Source organism: Chiloscyllium plagiosum, unplaced genomic scaffold, assembly GCF_037043375.1.
Source record: "Chiloscyllium plagiosum isolate Xiang-an unplaced genomic scaffold, Cpla_swu_hap1 HiC_scaffold_8, whole genome shotgun sequence".
NCBI lineage: Eukaryota > Metazoa > Chordata > Chondrichthyes > Orectolobiformes > Hemiscylliidae > Chiloscyllium > Chiloscyllium plagiosum.
In genome coordinates, this window is record NW_028270146.1 from 24,678,882 (window position 1) to 24,696,257 (window position 17,376).

Here is a 17,376-nt window from a genome sequence, read left to right on the forward strand (position 1 = left end):
TTGTTTGTTAGAATTAAGCAGCTGAGCTAAGTAGATGGAGTTAAGATCAGTCACAGTCCAATCGAATGATAGAAGATCAAGGAGCTGAATAGCTGACTCATATTCATCCATTCCTTACCTTCAAATATGATGTGGATGTGATCTCTGCCTCTTGCTGGTTCAATTTTTAGCCATCATTCGCACATCATTTGGAATGTCTTCCAAAAGATCTCCCAATTTTTTTCCTCCTTCATTGCCATCAAAAGCTTATGAATGCAGGCCTGCCTTAGTTGGGAGCACTGCCGCCGGGACATTAACCGCCTCAACCTGTCGACCCCACTCCAACCTCTCACCCTCACAACGCGCAGCCCTCCAATCCCTCTGCTCCAATCCTGACCTCACCATCAAGCCAGCGGACAAAGGGGGCGCAGTGGTAGTCTGGCGCACTGACCTCTACATCGCTGAAGCCAAACGCCAACTCGAGGACACGTCTTCCTACCGCCCCCTTGACCATGACCCCACCCCCCATCACCAAACCATCATCTCCCAGACCATACAGAACCTCATCACCTCAGGAGATCTCCCACCCACAGCTTCCAACCTCATAGTCCGGGAACCCCGCACTGCCCGGTTCTACCTCCTTCCCAAGATCCACAAGCCTGACCACCCTGGCCGACCCATTGTCTCAGCATGCTCCTGCCCCACTGAACTCATCTCCACCTACCTCGACACTGTCCTATCCCCCCTAGTCCAGGAACTCCCCACATACGTTCGAGACACCACCCATGCCCTCCACCTCCTCCAAGACTTCCGTTTCCCCGGCCCCCAACGCCTCATCTTCACCATGAATATCCAATCCCTCTACACCTCCATCCGCCATGACCAGGGCCTCCAAGCCCTCCGTTTTTTCCTCTCCAGACGTTCCCAACAGTACCCCTCCACCGACACTCTCATTCGTTTGGCCGAACTGGTCCTCACCCTTAACAATTTCTCCTTTGAATCCTCCCACTTCCTCCAGACCAAAGGGGTAGCCATGGGCACACGTATGGGCCCCAGCTATGCCTGTCTCTTTGTTGGCTACGTAGAGCAGTTGATCTTCCGTAATTACACCGGCACCACTCCCCACCTCTTCCTCCGCAACATTGATGACTGCATTGGTGCCACCTCGTGCTCCCGCGAGGAGGTTGAACAATTTATCAACTTCACCAACACATTCCACCCTGACCTTAAATTTACCTGGATCATCTCTGACACCTCCCTCCCCTTCCTGGACCTCTCCATCTCCATCAGTGACGACCGACTTGACACTGACATCTTCTACAAACCCACCGACTCCCACAGCTACCTGGATTACACCTCTTCCCACCCTACCTCTTGCAAAAATGCCATCCCGTATTCCCAATTCCTCCGCCTCCGCCGTATCTGCTCCCAGGAGGAGCGGTTCCACCATAGAACACACCAGATGGCCTCCTTCTTTAGAGACCGCAATTTCCCTTCCCACGTGGTTAAAGATGCCCTCCAACGCATCTCATCCACATCCCGCACCTCCGCCCTCAGACCCAACCCCTCCAACCGCAACAAGGACAGAACGCCCCTGGTGCTCACCTTCCACCCTACCAACCTTCGCATAAACCAAATCATCCGCCGACATTTCCGCCACCTCCAAACAGACCCCACCACCAGGGATATATTTCCCTCCCCACCCCTCTCCGCCTTCCGCAAAGACCGTTCCCTCCGTGACTACCTGGTCAGGTCCACGCCCCCCTACGACCCACCCTCCCATCCTGGCACTTTCCCCTGCCACCGCAGGAACTGTAAAACCTGCGCCCACACCTCCTCCCTCACCTCTATCCAAGGCCCCAAAGGAGCTTTCCACATCCATCAAAGTTTTACCTGCACATCCACTAATATCATCTATTGTATCCGTTGCTCCCGATGCGGTCTCCTCTACATTGGAGAGACTGGGCGCCTCCTAGCAGAGCGCTTTAGGGAACATCTCCGAGACACCTGCACCAATCAACCAAATCGCCCAGTGGCTCAACATTTCAACTCCCCCTCCCACTCTGCCGAGGATATGGAGGTGCTGGGCCTCCTCCACCGCCGCTCCCTCACCACCAGACGCCTGGAGGAAGAACGCCTCATCTTCCGCCTTGGAACACTTCAACCCCAGGGCATCAATGTGGATTTCAACAGTTTCCTCATTTCCCCTTCCCCCACCTCATCCTAGCTTCTAACCTCCAGCAACTCGATCCCCTGACCTGTCCGGACTTGTCCGACCTGCTCAGCTCCTTTTCCACTTATCCACTCCACCCTCTCCTCCCTGACCTATCACCTTCATCTCCTTCCCCACTGACCTATTGTACTCTATGCCACTCTCTCCCCACCCCCACCCTCCTCTAGCTTATCTCTCCACGCTTCAGGCTCTCTGCCTTTATTCCTGATGAAGGGCTTTTGCCCGAAACGTCGATTTTGCCTGTCCTCGGATGCTGCCTGAATTGCTGTGCTCTTCCAGCACCACTGATCCAGAATTTTTACCTTAGTTGGGAGCAGTCAGCCTAACATTCAAGTCAATGAAACAAAAGATCCCCTGAGGGCAAAAGAAAAGATCCCTTGTCCGGAACTCTGTTGCACACCCTGAATTGGTTTAGTGACGTTACTTCCACACAAACATTGATACTGCTGTCTACACGGTACCACTCAGGGAGGCACCAATATTATCATTCCTCCAATGACACCGCTTCTCTGGTGTTTAATATTCTTCACTTCTGATCCTGATCACCATGTGGGGATAAGCCAGTTACTAGTTTGTTGATACTCTCACTGTTAAGTATCTTCATGAAAGAAACCTGTCGAGAATCCCAGAAATGTAGCTGCTTGATGTTCAAGTCACAATATAATTAATAAGTTCTGAAGAACCGTGGAAATCCACCCAGCAGAGGGAGGAGAAGAGAAGAAAAAAGTGAAATACAAAATTGCTGCTGCTCCAACTATACATACCCCATGAATCAAAATGTTATAATTTTCAAGTAGGTGGTGCAGTTTGGTTTGTAGACCTTGCTTGCCATGATCTGGCATAAGTCAGCATTGCTATTCCACCTCACACACCACCATTAACAAGATAATCTTATCACTTATCTTGCTCGCTGGGTGTGAAACGTCATGTACATTGTGGGCATTGTATTTGTCCATGTAACAATAGTGAATTCATCTCAAAGGCATTTCATTGGTTATGAAGCAATTCAGCTATGCCCTGAGAATGTGGTCAGATACCTTTATCATTCTGGGTTCTTTCTCCCATTCCATAAGAGCTCTTGAGTTCCACTCTGTCTTTAACTGCAGCCGTGACTGTACTATTAATGTTCATTCTGTACTTCGATTGTATCCCTTCCAGTGAAATGATGAGGCTTTTTTTTTTACAATTTCTGAACTCCCTAAGCCACACAAATACCTTATGACATTTTGTGCTGACCTACACCGAAGTGATTTGTTTTCATTGCCCTGCCTAAGGAACATAATGTTCAACCGAGTTCTGTGGCTGGGGTGTTATTAAAATGAAAACAGTCGATATTGCATCTCTATCACAGAAGAAAACCTATCAAGCTGTTCCTTAATTTGCAGAAAACAACATCCTTGATGCTTGCACAAATATCTCCCAGTTGTTATTGTCACGGGCTGGCTGGGTTTGGGGCAATACAATGAGACTCCATACATTAGAAGGGCAGGAGAACTAAAAAGGGCAGGTTTGTTATTCCTGCTCACATTCCACGGAGCGTACTTGAGACTGCTGAATGAGAGCAGCATCCGCCCGATTATCAAGTTGCCAATTAGAAAATGTTTGGAATTAAAGCTCATGTTTGGAGGGTAGAGCTACATTGACTCTTTTACTGCACAGAATAGCACCATTTAGCTGATCAGCCCATTGCCGGTATTGTGCTGCACTCAGGTCAGACCACAGCTGGAATACTGTGAACTGTTCTGGGCCCCTGTATCTTAGCAAAGCTATACTGACATTGGAGTCAGTCCAGAGAATGTTCACAAGGCTGATACCAAGAAGAGAGGAGAGGATAAGTGAGTGGTACGAATAGAACTCGGAGTGTTGAAGAATGAGAGGTGACCTTATTGAAACATAGAGGTTACTTAGGGAACAATAAAACAAAGGATGACAGATGCTGAAGATCTGAAACAAAACCAGAACTTACCAGAGAAACTCAGCAGGTCTGGCAGCATCTGTGGAGAGAAAACAGTGTTAACACTTCAACTCCAGTGACTTTCTTCAGAACTCAGATTTTTAGGGGACTTGACAGGGTAGATGTGGAAAAGTTGCCTCTATTTGTGGGTGGGTTCCATAACCAGAGAGCATAATCTCAGATTGAGGGATCACCCATCTAAGACAGACCTGAGGAGGAACTTCCTCTTCTCAGGAGGTAGTGAATCTGGAATTATATAACTCAGAGGGCTGTTGAGGCTGGGTTATTAAATCGATTTAGTACTGAGATAGGCAAATTTTTATTTTGGGGATCTCTGGGACACCCACACCAACCAACCCCACTGTCCGATGGCTGTACAGGACATTTGTTAGGCCACTTTTGGAATATTGTGTGCAATTCTGGTCTCCTTCCAATCAGCAGGATGTTGTGGAACTTGAAAGAGTTCAGAAAAGATATACAAGGATGTTGCCAGGGTTGGAGGATTTGAGCTATGAGGAGAGGCTGAATATGCTGGGGCTGTTTTCCCTGGAGCGTCGGACTGAGGGTGACCTTACAGAGGTTTACAAAATTATGAGGGACATGGATAAGATAAATAGACAAAGTCTTTTCCCAGAGGTTGGAGAGTCCAGAATTAGAGGGCATAGGTTTGGGGTGAGAGGGGAAAGATATAAAAGAGACCTAAGTGGCAAATTTTCATGCAGAGGGTGTATGTGTGTGGAATGAGCTGCCAAAGGAAGTGGTGGAGACTAGTACAATTGCAACATTTAAGAGGCATCTTGATAAGTATATGAATAGGAAGGGTTTGCAGGGATATGGGCTGGGTGCTGGCAAGGGACTAGATTGATTTGGGATATCTGGTTGGCATGAACGAGTTGGACCAAAGGGTCTGTTTCCATGCTGTATATCTCTATGATTCTATGACCGTATGAACTCCCCCTCCCACTCTGCCAAAGACATGCTGGTCCTGGGCCTCCTTCAGCAAACCCTAACCACCCAACGCCTGGAGGAAGAGCGCCTCATATTCCGCCTTGGGATGCTGCAACCACACAGGATCAATGTCGATTTCACCAGTTTCCTCATTTCCCCTTCACCCATATTATCCCAGTCCCAAGCCGCCATTTCGGCACTGCCCTCTTGACCTGTCCATCACCTTTCCCATCTATCCGCTCCACCCTCCTCTCTGATCTATCACCTTCTTCCCCCACCTTCATCTATCTATGGCATTCTCAGCTACCTTCCCCCAATCCTACCCCCCTTCCATTTATCTCCCAGCCCCCAGCCCACGAGCCTCATTCCTGTTGAAGGGCTTGTGCACAAAACATCGATTCTCCTTCTCCTCGGATGCTGCCTGACCCGCCGTGCTTTTGCAGCACCACACTCTTGACTCTGATCTCCAGCATCTGCAGTCCTCACTTTTGGTATTGGATGGTGAACAGTCGTGCATGAAACAATACCACTCAGGAGAGAAATTGGTGGAATGGGCAGAAAGGGGTGGAATTTGGCAAAATAACCCTTTTCTTCTGACCTTTGGTGCCAAAACTTTGTCAGTAATGGGGGAGCTTTGACTTTTGCCTCACTTTTGAATCTCAATTTCTTGCCATTTGGTTGTGTGTTGCTGCTGAAATCACCATTCATGTTTTTAACCAGTGTTCTGGTTTGGTCGGGGTGGTGGGTAACTATTTTATGCGTAAAGATCAGTCAGAGATTGGACTTGTATCCATTGGAGTTCAGAAAAATGAGGGTTATCTTATTGAAACATAAAATTCTAAATAGACTTGGTAGGGTGGATGCTGAAAAGAGCTTCACCTTGTGGGAGACACAAGAAATAGCCACACAACTTAAAAATGCAGGGTCATCCATTTAAGACTGACATGATGAGAAACCTCTTCTCTGAGAGGTTGAGTGTCTTTGGAACTCTCATCCACAGAAAGTGGTGGAAGAAGATTCAGTGAATATTTTCAAGGTAGTCATAGGTGGAGTTTTGAATCTGTATTCATTTGAGTAGGGATTTGGCGTCAATCCCATAGTCCGATCAGCCATGATTTTATTGATTGTTAGCGCAGACTAGAGGAGCTGAATGACCTACTTCTGATCCTAAGTCTCATGTTTTTATTTGTAGGTTCATTACCTCTAAACTTGGTTATTCCTGTGTGTTCCAGAATAACTTCCCACTCTTAATAAACTTGAACACAAAATCCTGCAGCCATCTCCTGATGAAGAGTTTATGCTCGAAACGTTGACTCTCCTGCTCCTCGGATGCTGCCCAGCCGGCTGTGCTTTTCTGGCGCCACACTTTTTAACTCTTGCTTCAAGTTCAGTTTACCCTTATTGCTGACCTGCATTGGTCTGGTAATCCCTCAACTCTAAATTGCTTTCTAAGTCCCTCAATGGCCTTGCTCCTCTTTATTTCTGGAATTGGCCCAAGACCCCAACATATGTCCTCCTGTCCAGTTTTGGCCCCCACTAGGCACTCCCAATTTTTTAAGATTTGGAGGTGCCGGTGTTGGATTGGGGTGTACAAAGTTAAAAATCACACAACACCGGTTTTAGTCCAACAGGTTTAATTGGAAGCACACTAGCTTTCGGAACACCGCCCCTTCATCAGGTGGTTTTCCGATGAGCCACCTGATGAAGGAGCGACGTTCCGAAAGCTACTGTGCTTCCAATTAAACCTGTTGGACTATAACCTGGTGTTGTCATTTCCAATTTTTTAATGCCACCTCCATTGGTGGCTGTTAATGATGAAGGTAGTCATAATTTGGGTATGCCGGTGTTGGACTGGGGTGTACAAGGTTAACAATCACAAAACACCAAATTATAGTCCAAAAGGTTTAATTGGAAGCACTAGCTTTCGGAGCGCCGTTCCTTCATCAGGCAACCATTTGATGAAGGAGTGGCGCTCCGAAAGCTAGTGCTTCCAATTAAACCTGTTGGACTATAACCTGGTGTTGTGTGATTTCCAATTTTTTAATGCCACCTCCATTGGTGGCTGTTACTTCATCTGATAAGCTCTGAAGCTCAAGAATTTCCTCCCTGCCTCACTTTACCTTGTCTGTCATTCTCTCGAACTCTCCTTAAAAACTAAACTTATATTCATCTTCCCTCAAGCTTATAATGTTTATGTGGTCCACACGTTCTTGTTGTGTACTTTTGGGATGTTTAAAGGCTCTGTATGAGTACAGGTTGTTGCATGTTCACATTGTGTGCACAAGAAAAGGTAGGTCTCTTCCATAAAATCCAAGCTCTTGATCAGCAGGAGCAACTGTTGCATTACCAACCCTAGTCCACCCCTTCTCCCCAATCAACTCCACATACCAGGAAACCGACCAACCAATGGGCATGCTAATGGAAATTGCCAAACGTTTTGTTTTTAGACAGAGTGTGAAGGATACGGATGTGGCCCATATTTATTGCCCTTTAAGACCATAAGAAATAGGAGCATGAGTAGATCATTTGTCTCTTCAAGCACGCTGTGCCAATCAATAGTATTGTATCTGATCCGATATTCCTCACATCCACTTTTATAAATGACTCTCACAGCAATAAGAATGATCCGCATAGTGTCTGAGTCACATCACAGTGGTAAATTCACTTGACCAAAAGACATCAGTAAACCAGGTGACGTTTTACTACAATCTAACTGGTTTCATGGTTATTTTATCTGATAGTAGCTTTCAAATTCCCTTATTTCCCTTGACTTTTCATCACCTCTTTATTGTGAGTTCAATACCAAAAGTAGTAGTATTTTGGACCATACCATACACTCTGAAAGGTGGAACTATGCCTTGTCACTTTTATTAAATGTTTGACCAGTCAACTTGAACCAAACTAGATGCTTTATTTTCTGAATCAGCTTAATTTACTTCATTGTAATTTATTTTTAAAACATTACATCTTTGGGTTTTTGTCAAAATGATGACCTCAGTGTTGGCTGCCAACAATATTTAGAGTTACAAAGCCTTTGTGATCTCTTGTATCCTGTTCTCAGTTGAAGACAGATGATCAAAACTCACTACCAGTTAGTACTGTCCAGAAAGATACTCCAGCCTTAAACATCACTTTCTAACAGAGGGTTCAATAGATGTTGCCATGACAAACATCTCCTATTACATTTTTAATAAGTTGTGAAACTTAGAGAATGGGCGGCACTCATCGCTGTATCTGCCAGGGCCGTACTTTAGGAGTTGTCAGTTTTTGCTTTGAAAGGCTCTATACCTGCCCCTCCCCCTAGTCCCTCCTCCCTACCTTTTATCTTAGCCTGCTGGACAAACTTTCCCCATTCCTGAAGAAGGGCTTATGCCCGAAACGTCGATTCTCCTGTTCCCTGGATGCTGCCTGACCTGCTGCGTTTTTTCAGCAACACATTTCCAGCTCTATACCTGCTTATCAAGGCATTGATGTTCAACGTAAGGAATGGTAAGAATGCTGGCAGCCCTTCAATAAGCAGTAAAACCGGTTTTGCAAACCAGACCATTAACTTTTCTGAGTCTTTACTGTTTCACTGTAATTTTGGTGTATTTCCCCAGAAAGCAGCTGCTGAAAATATTGTTTAAAATTCTCCCCAAGAGATAAAGTGACAATTACACTCAGCCCCACACCCACGTGTGACTGCCACTTCCTAAAATGCAATTAAACCTCTTTACTCAAGAGACTGCGGAGTTGGCTGTCACAACAAGTAATTGAGGCAAAAATAGCTTAGGTGCTTGGAAAAATAAACTCTGACACGCATTGAGAGGAAATATGGATGTATGGAAGGGCTAAGATGAGAAAAGGTGGAATAGAAAGAGAATCATGTGGAATTTAGTCAGTAGCATGGACCAATTGAAATGAATGGTCTGTTTCTGTGCTCACAGAACTATCCAACTCTTAAATGTTGTGATTCACACTGAAAGGCAATCAGATTTCAGAGCGTTTGTCAAAAGCACCATGTTCAATCTAACATGTCTCTGCTCGTGTTTATGTTACACCCAAGTCCCCACCTACTTCATCAAGTCCTATCTACTTACCTTTCTAATATTTGTCAACAACTGAGAACTGATGCAACAGGGCGTAACTGAGGATTTGGTTCATAATCAGCTTGCCATTGTAGGTAGGAGGATTGGGATTGCAGTTTTCTTTATCCTTCGCCACAAGCCCATAATAATACATTTATCCCAAAAGACAGTCATGTCCTCCTTCACCTCAGTGTAACTATTTGTTATTTCTTAAGTGATTCAAGATTTTGTCTCTATTTTGACGTCAAGCAATCAACTTGGTCATTGAAATCTTTGGAAAAACAAACTTTGATATGTCAGTTTTAAATTTTCCATCTTACTTGGTTGAGCCTAAGTAATCTTAACCTTCTTTGAGATTTTAGTTGGAAGTAGGGGTTATGATCTACATTCATACACATTTATTATTTAAAGATGCTGTACTAAAACCCGTATAAGTTTGCTGTAGCATAGAAAGAGGACATTCAGCCTCTCAAGTCTACACAAGCTCTCTATAGGGTAATCAGATAAAGTAAGACTTTGCCTTTCAAGTCTGATTCGGCTTTACTCGTGCCCCTGCACTTAAACCACTGAGTCACACTTGAATATTTCCTGCTTGTGTTGGTGATTAGCTTGTGCCCGAGGGCAACTTCAAATATTGTCATCCCTCAACCTGTGGCCATGCCTTCTAGATGCTAAACTCTGGAACTCCCTGCCTAACTCATTGCACCCTTCTCTCGCTTCCTTTTAAGATAGCCCTGACAGCCTATTTTAGTGTGCTGTATTGTAGCCAGAAATAGGTGGCCTCTGGCACCAATGTTAATTTGTAGAGGAATTGCGACAATGTTAATGGTATGGAATTGCAGGCAGGCGTGTTATGAATTATTGCTGTAATAGAGATGTACAGCATGGAAACAGATCCTTTGGTCCAACCCGTCCATGCTGACCAGATATCCCAACCCAATCTAGTCCCACCTGCCAGCACCCGGCCCATATCCCTCCAAACCCTTCCTATTCTTATACCTGTTGGCAGTTTTATCTGTTTCTTCAAGAACCCAACTCTGCACAAATGGGACTTCTTGGCCTGTGCTCAGCCTATCCTGCTCATTTGAAGCAACAATTGATGTTCAAACTTCGATGTAAACATTAGTGCCACCTCGACACATCACCTGTATTTCTGGTGGCTCCCCCACAAAATATCGAGGTATTTCAGGAGTCCTGCCACAAATATTGTCAGACTCTTAGGGAATATTCTGGAAACATTACCACATCCTTTGGCACCTTGTAAGCGTAAAGATAGCATTGGACTTTCGGAAGGGAATATTCCTGTGGGCAATTGCAGACATTCATTGGGGTGGGGTGTGGGAGGAGAAGGCATAATGGAACCTGCAAACATTCGCACTCTAGGAACAGCCCCTTGCAAACTTTGACAGACCATCTTTAAGACAGGGACGTGGATATGGGGTTGGGTTGCAGGCTAAGTAACAGGCCTTCAAATGCTTTAATTTCTGAAAGACTGTGTCAGATGCTGAGGGAGTTTTGTTCTTATTACAAAAAAGAATATTCTTAGTAGACATCAAAAAACTAAAATCCTGGAGAGTCAGCACACACAGAAATTCACTCAACTCATGCACTGCTAGCACTACAAATTTATTGTCTATGCGGAATATATTCCTGCATAGAAATTCAATTTGTGACGTATCCAGTCCAGTGACAAAGTCAACAGTTAACGCATGCAATGAGACCCACATGGATCTATCATCACAATGCTAGAGCATTTTTTATTTACAAATGTGGTTTATATTAAAAAAATAACGATTAAATGTTTGAGAAGCAACAGCAGTGAAGAACAATGAGTGTCGATGCTTGGTCTTGGAATCAGAAATTGATTGGAAATTTATTTCTTAAACATTATTTGCTTCTGAATCAGAACATTGTATATTCAGTTCCGGCTGTATTGCAGGATTGCTGTGACGTCAGATGCGATGTTATTTTGAGGCCTTCTCAATCAGACATCAAAAATCCCATGCTTCAATTTGAAGAAGAAGATAAAACATTCTCCTGACCAATATTTTACTTTCAGTTGTTTATCTCTCATTTGAATTGACACAAATGTTTGGGAAGATTTTTCCCTGGTGCATGCTCCATGGCACTTGTCGACCAATCAGCACCGTGTTTCTCAACAGGTAGGGGACTGACAACCCAATGGTTTAATCACTAGACTATTAATCCAGAGATGTAGGTAATGTTCTGGAGGCCCAGGTTTGAATCCTACCATGGCAGATGGTAAACTTTGAATTCAGTATATATGGATTAGATTAGATTACTTTACAGTGTGGAAACAGGCCCTTCGGCTCAACAAGTCCACACAGACCCGCCGAAGCACAAACCACCCATACCCCTACATTTACCCCTTACCTAACACTACAGACAATTTAGCATGGCCAATTCACCTGACCTGCACATCTTTGGACTGTGGGAGGAAACCGGAGCACCCGGAGGAAACCCACGCAGACACGGGGAGAATATGCAAACTCCACACAGACAGTCGCCTGAGGCGGGAATTGAACCCGGGTCTCTGGTGCTGTGAGGCAGTAGTGCTAACCACTGTGTCACCGTGCCGCCCAATTCTTATCTGGAATTAAGAGTCTAATGATGACCATGACACCATTGTCGATTGTCAGGAAAAACCCATTTGGTTCATGAATGTCTTTTAGGGCAGGAAACTGCCATCCTTACCTGGTCTGGCCTACACGTGAATCCAGACCCACAGCCATGCAGTTGACATTTAACTGCCCTCTGGGCAATTAGGGTAATAAATACTGGCCTGGCCAGTGACACCCACATCCCATTAATAAGTTTTTAACAGGTTGATCACATTGCTGTTTATGGGAACTTGCTGTGCCGTCATTGGGCATCATGCCTTCCACATTACTGTAGTTCCTGAAACATTTTTAGTATCATGGAAAAGGAGACACATTGTTAAAGCTTCTTGCATTGCACTCGCCAGGACAGACATAACAGCTGCAAAATTTGAAGGGAACAATGATTGATATTGCTTGAGAAACAGAGTGCTAATTGGTTGACACGTAGATTCTGGTTTCCATGGAGCATGCACCAAGGGAAAAATTTTTAAAAATGGCAAATTGACTCTGGTCAAGAAGTACCATGGGGAATACACCTACTGTTGTTCCCTTTGACATTTGATATTCTTACATTAGTCCTGTTTAGTGCAAGATAAAAAGCTTTGTTTTTTGCAGCAAATTCGCAGGGCATCCTGCGAGTTTGAAAGATACTCTTTAAATCTTCCTTCTGTTTGTGTCCTGTTATATAAATTAAACAACTTTAATACAGTCATCTCTTGATAACTCAGGGTTTTTTTTCCGTGCCAAAAAAGAGACTATATATTTTAAAATAAGCAAGGGAAGTAAAACACCAAATAAAGGATTTGCTGCTGAGAAATTTAAATTATCAATTATGAAAAACAGGGCTGCAATTTAGCCCTTAATTGTGGTGCATGAATACTTGTTGATTTTTAATAGGAACCTGCTGCAACCCAATCTGTTGTTGCAAATGTTTCTCTGCATCTTGCTCTCTTCAGAACCCCTCAAGCTAAGCATCATTTCAGATTCTAATGTCTTTTAAGCTTCTGACAACCCCTTCTGCTTCAGGTCATCTCTTATTCTTTCATGTTTTAATAAAACATTGTATTGTCTGTGCTGTTGCTGTGAAGGAATGTAACTTTGGGAACGGAGTCATGTCCTCCTAAGCTCGGTCTATCTCACTGACTGCTCCTTTTGCCAGCCTGGCATTGTGCCGTCAGCTTGGGTCAGGATGACATGAGCCGATTACAATGTCTGTGTGTGTGTGTGTGTGTAGCAGACAGCTGCTCATCTACTTCATGCACTGGGAGGCAACAAGCAAAAGGTTCCCCAACCTTTACACTGAAAGTTCAAGTTGTATCACGTAATTGGAAGTTGACATCAAAATCTTTATGCCAACCCTCCTGCAGAGCTCCGATCCAGTCCCTTCTCTTGTTTCTGTCAAAAGTGAGAGTAAATCCATTCGGTCCGTGTGGTATCCAAGAACATAATCCAGTTTCATCCTGGGACTAATCTGATCACCCAAACGGAGATGTGTTGTTGTTTTCCCACTGTCTGATCAGAGGTAATCAGACAGTTTGATAAGGTTCCCAATGATGGACTAATGGAGAAAGTGAAGTCGCAGGTTGTTCTAGCTAGGTGGATAAAGAACTGGTTGAGCAACAGGTTTACAGACAGTAGTAGTTGAAGGGAGTTTCTCAAAATGGAGAAAGGTTACCAGTGGTGTTCCACAGGGGTCAGTGTTGGGGCCACTGCTGTTTGTAATATACATAAGTGATCTGGAAGAGGGCACTGTTGGTATGATCAGCATGTTTGCAGATAACACGAAGATTGGTGGAGTAGCAGAAAGTATAAGAGACTGTCAGAGAATACAGGAGGATAGAGATAGACTGGTGAGTTGGGCAGAAAAGAGGCAGATGGTTTTCAATCCAGACAAATGTGAAGTGATGCATTTAGGCAAGACTAATTCTCAAGCGAATTATACAATGAACGGAAGAGCTTTGGGAAAAGTTGATGGACAGAGAGATCTGGGAGTGCAGGTCCATTGTACCCTGAAGGTTGCTGCACAGGTGAATAGAGTGGTCAAGAAGACATATGGTATGCTTACCTTCATTGGACGGGGTATTGAGTATAAGAGCTGGCAAGTCATGTTAACATTGTACAAGACATTGGTTCGGCTGCATTTGGAGTGCTGTGTGTAGTTCTGGTCGCCACATTACCAAAAAGATGTGGACATTTTGGAGAGGGTGCAGAGAATGTTGCCTGGTATGGAAGGTGCTCGCTATGAAGAGAGGTTGAGTAGTTTAGGTTTATTTTCGTTAGAAAAAGGGAGATTGAAGGGGGACCTGATTGAGGTTTACAAAATCATGAAGGGTATGGACAGGGTGGATAGAGACAAGCTTTTTCTTAGGGTGAAGGATTCAATAACGAGAGGTCACACTTTCAAGGTGAGAGGTGAAAATTTTAAGGGGGATACACGTGGAAAATACTTCACATAGAGGATGGTGGGCACCTGGAACGTGTTGCCAGCAGAGGTTATAGAGACAGACACGGTAGATTCATTTAAGGTGCATCTGGACAGATGCATGAGTAGGTGGGGAGCAGAGGGATACAGATGCTTAAGAATTGGGCGACAGGTTTAGACAGTGGATTTGGGTCGGCTCAGGCTTGGAGGTCCTAATGGCCTGTTCCTGGGATGTAAGTGTTCTTTGTTCGATAAATTCAATTTTTGTGCAATGTTTGTCAAATATATTGGAATGGAAATTTTCTCATGGTCAGTAGTGTAAAGCAAGCAGTATAACCTTGGGGGATGTGATAGTCTAGTGATATTATTAATCTAGAGACCTAGGTAATGTTCTGGGGACCTGGGTTTGACTCTTACCATGGTTGATGGTGGTGTTTGAATTCACGAAAGCAGAGTCCACAAAACCATTTTTGATTAGTTTTTTTAACAATCTGGTTCAATAATGTCCATTAGGAAAGAAATCTGCTGTCCTTACCTGGTCTGGCCTACATTGACCCACAGCAATGTTATTGACTTTTAACTACCCTGTGGGTACTTAGGGATTGGCATTAAAGATTAGATTAGATTAGATTCCCTACAACATGGAAACAGGCCCTTCGGCCAAATTAGTCCACACCGACCCTCCGAAGAGTAACCCACCCAGACCCATTCCCCATATTTACCCTTGACTAATGCACCTAACTCTATGGGCAATTTAGCATGACCAGTTCACCTAATCTGCACATTTTTGGACTGTGGAAGGAAACCGGAGCACCGGGAGAAAACCCATGCAGATATAAGGAGAGCATGCAAATTCCACACCGATAGTCGTCCGAGGCTGGAATTGAACCCAGGTCCTTGGAGTTGTGAGGCAACAGTACTAACCACTGAGCCACCGTGCCACCCCAAAGTAATTAGGGAACTCTAACTTTCTCAGGCCACTGCCTTTACCTCAATTATATGCATCACCTGAATAGGGACTTGAACCCTGGACCCTCAGATTAAAAGTCTGATGCTCTACTGACGAAGCTATCTGGGCCTATTAAATACTGACATTGCCAGTGATTACCACAATCACTCAAATTAATACTTAAAAAAAAAACTCACTCTATCCAATTATGCTAATATCAACTGAATTAAATAGCCAGGCGAAAGTGAAGACTGCAGATGCTGGAGATTAGAGTCGAGAGTGTGGTATGGGAAAAGCACAGCAGTTCAGGCAGCATCTGAGGAGCAGAGGAATTGACATTTTGGGGAAAAGTCCTTAATCAGCAATGAGGCTGTGAGCCGAGGGGGTGGAGAGATAAATGGGAGGGGTGTGGGGTTGGGGGAAACGGTAGCTGAGAGTGCAATAGGTAGATGGAGCTGGGGGTAATGGTGATAGGTCGGAGAGGAGGGTGAAGTGGATAGGTGGGAAGGAAGATGAACTGGTAGGACAGGTCATGAGGGCAGTGCCGATTGGGAAGGTTGGAACTGGGATAGGGTGGGGGAGGGGAAACTGGTGAAATCCACATTGATGCCATGGGATTGGAGGGTCCCAAGGCAGAAGATGAAGTGTTCCTCCTCCAAGCGTTGGGTGGGTAGGGAGTGCGATGAACGAGGCCCAGGACCTGCATGTCCTCGGCAGAGTGGGAGGGGGAGTTGACGTGTTCGGCCACGGGCTGGTGGGGTTTGTTGGTGCACGTGTCCCAGAGCTGTTCTCTGAAGCGCTCTGCAAGTAGGCGTCCTATACCCCAATGTGGAGGGGACCGCATCAGGAGCAACAGATACAGTAAATGACGTGTGGAAGTGCAGGTAAAATTCTGATGAATGTGGAAGGCTCTTTTGGGGCTTTGGATGGAGGTGAGGGGAGAGGTGTGGGTGCAGGCTTTGCAATTCCTTCGGGTGGCAGGTGCTGGGAGGGGAGGGTGGGTTGGTGGGGGGCATGGACCTGACAAGGGAATCGCAGAGGGTATTTATGGAAAGCAGATAGGGGTGGGGAAGCAAATATATCTCTGTTGGTGGGGTCTGTTTGTAGGTGGCGGAAATGGCAGAGGATGATGCGATGTATATGGAAGTTAGTAGGGTGAGAACCGGGGTTGGTGGGGGGGCGGGTTCTGAACTTGTTGTTTAATTACATAACCAGCTCACTGGATAATGGACTGCCCATGCTGCAATGTTTCCTCCCAAGATAACATTTAACTCATTGTGTCTTTAGTCATATTTAAGGCAATGAAGATAATTTGGAAATTGTAAGAAAGGAGCAAAACTTTTGAGTAACTGGGTTCTTTTACTTTCAGTTTCTGGTCCTTTTGAGAAGTACCAACTACAAATTCTGCACTGAGTTCCTGCATTTAAAGGAATGAAACAAGTGGTAGATTAATATGAGTAAGTTGTTTACAGGAGATCTGAGAAAAGGTTTTTTCACCCAGAGAGTGATAGAAATATGGAAGATTCTGCCGGAGAGGTTGGTGGAGGCAGGTACTCTCACAACATTTAAGCAGCACCTGGATAAACACTTAAAATGCCAGGCAATAGTAGGCTAAGGACCAAGTACAGATAAATGGAATTACAGTGATTTGGTGTTTGCTGGTCAGCATAGACGTGGATGGGCCGAAAGGCCTGTTTCTTTGCTGTATGACAGTATGAAATCTAAGTAAAGACATGTGAGGCCGGAAAAGCACAGCCAGTCAGACAGCACCCAAGGAGCAGGAGAGTCGACATTTCGAGCCCACATATCCCCCCTCACCTCCATCCAAGGCCTCAAAGGATCCTTCCACATCCGGCAGAGAGTTTCCTGCACGTCCAAACACCTCATCTACTGTGTCCATTGTTATTGATGTGGTCTCCTTTACGTTGGGGAAACAGGGCGTCAATTTGCGGGACGTTTCATTAAAACATGTCCTAGCTGCACACACCAAACAACCCCACCACCCTGTGGCCGAACACTTTAAATCCCATCTCACTCTGCCAAGGACATGCAAGTCCTGGGCCGCCTCCATGCCAAATCCTACCTACCCAATGCCTGGAGGAAGAACACCTCATCTTCCGCCATGGGAACCTCCAACCATACAGAACCAATGTGGATTTCACCAGTTTCCTCATCTCCCCTCCCCCCACCTTATCCCAGGTCC

At 45.1% G+C, this 17,376-nt stretch overlaps 1 protein-coding gene across 2 annotated transcripts in view; it reads left to right on the plus strand.

The window, feature by feature from the left end:
* The window catches only part of ccdc85ca (coiled-coil domain containing 85C, a), a 262,047-nt gene that overhangs the window by 144,463 nt on the left and 100,208 nt on the right, over positions 1-17,376 (plus strand). The gene's annotated exons all lie outside the window — the stretch shown is intronic.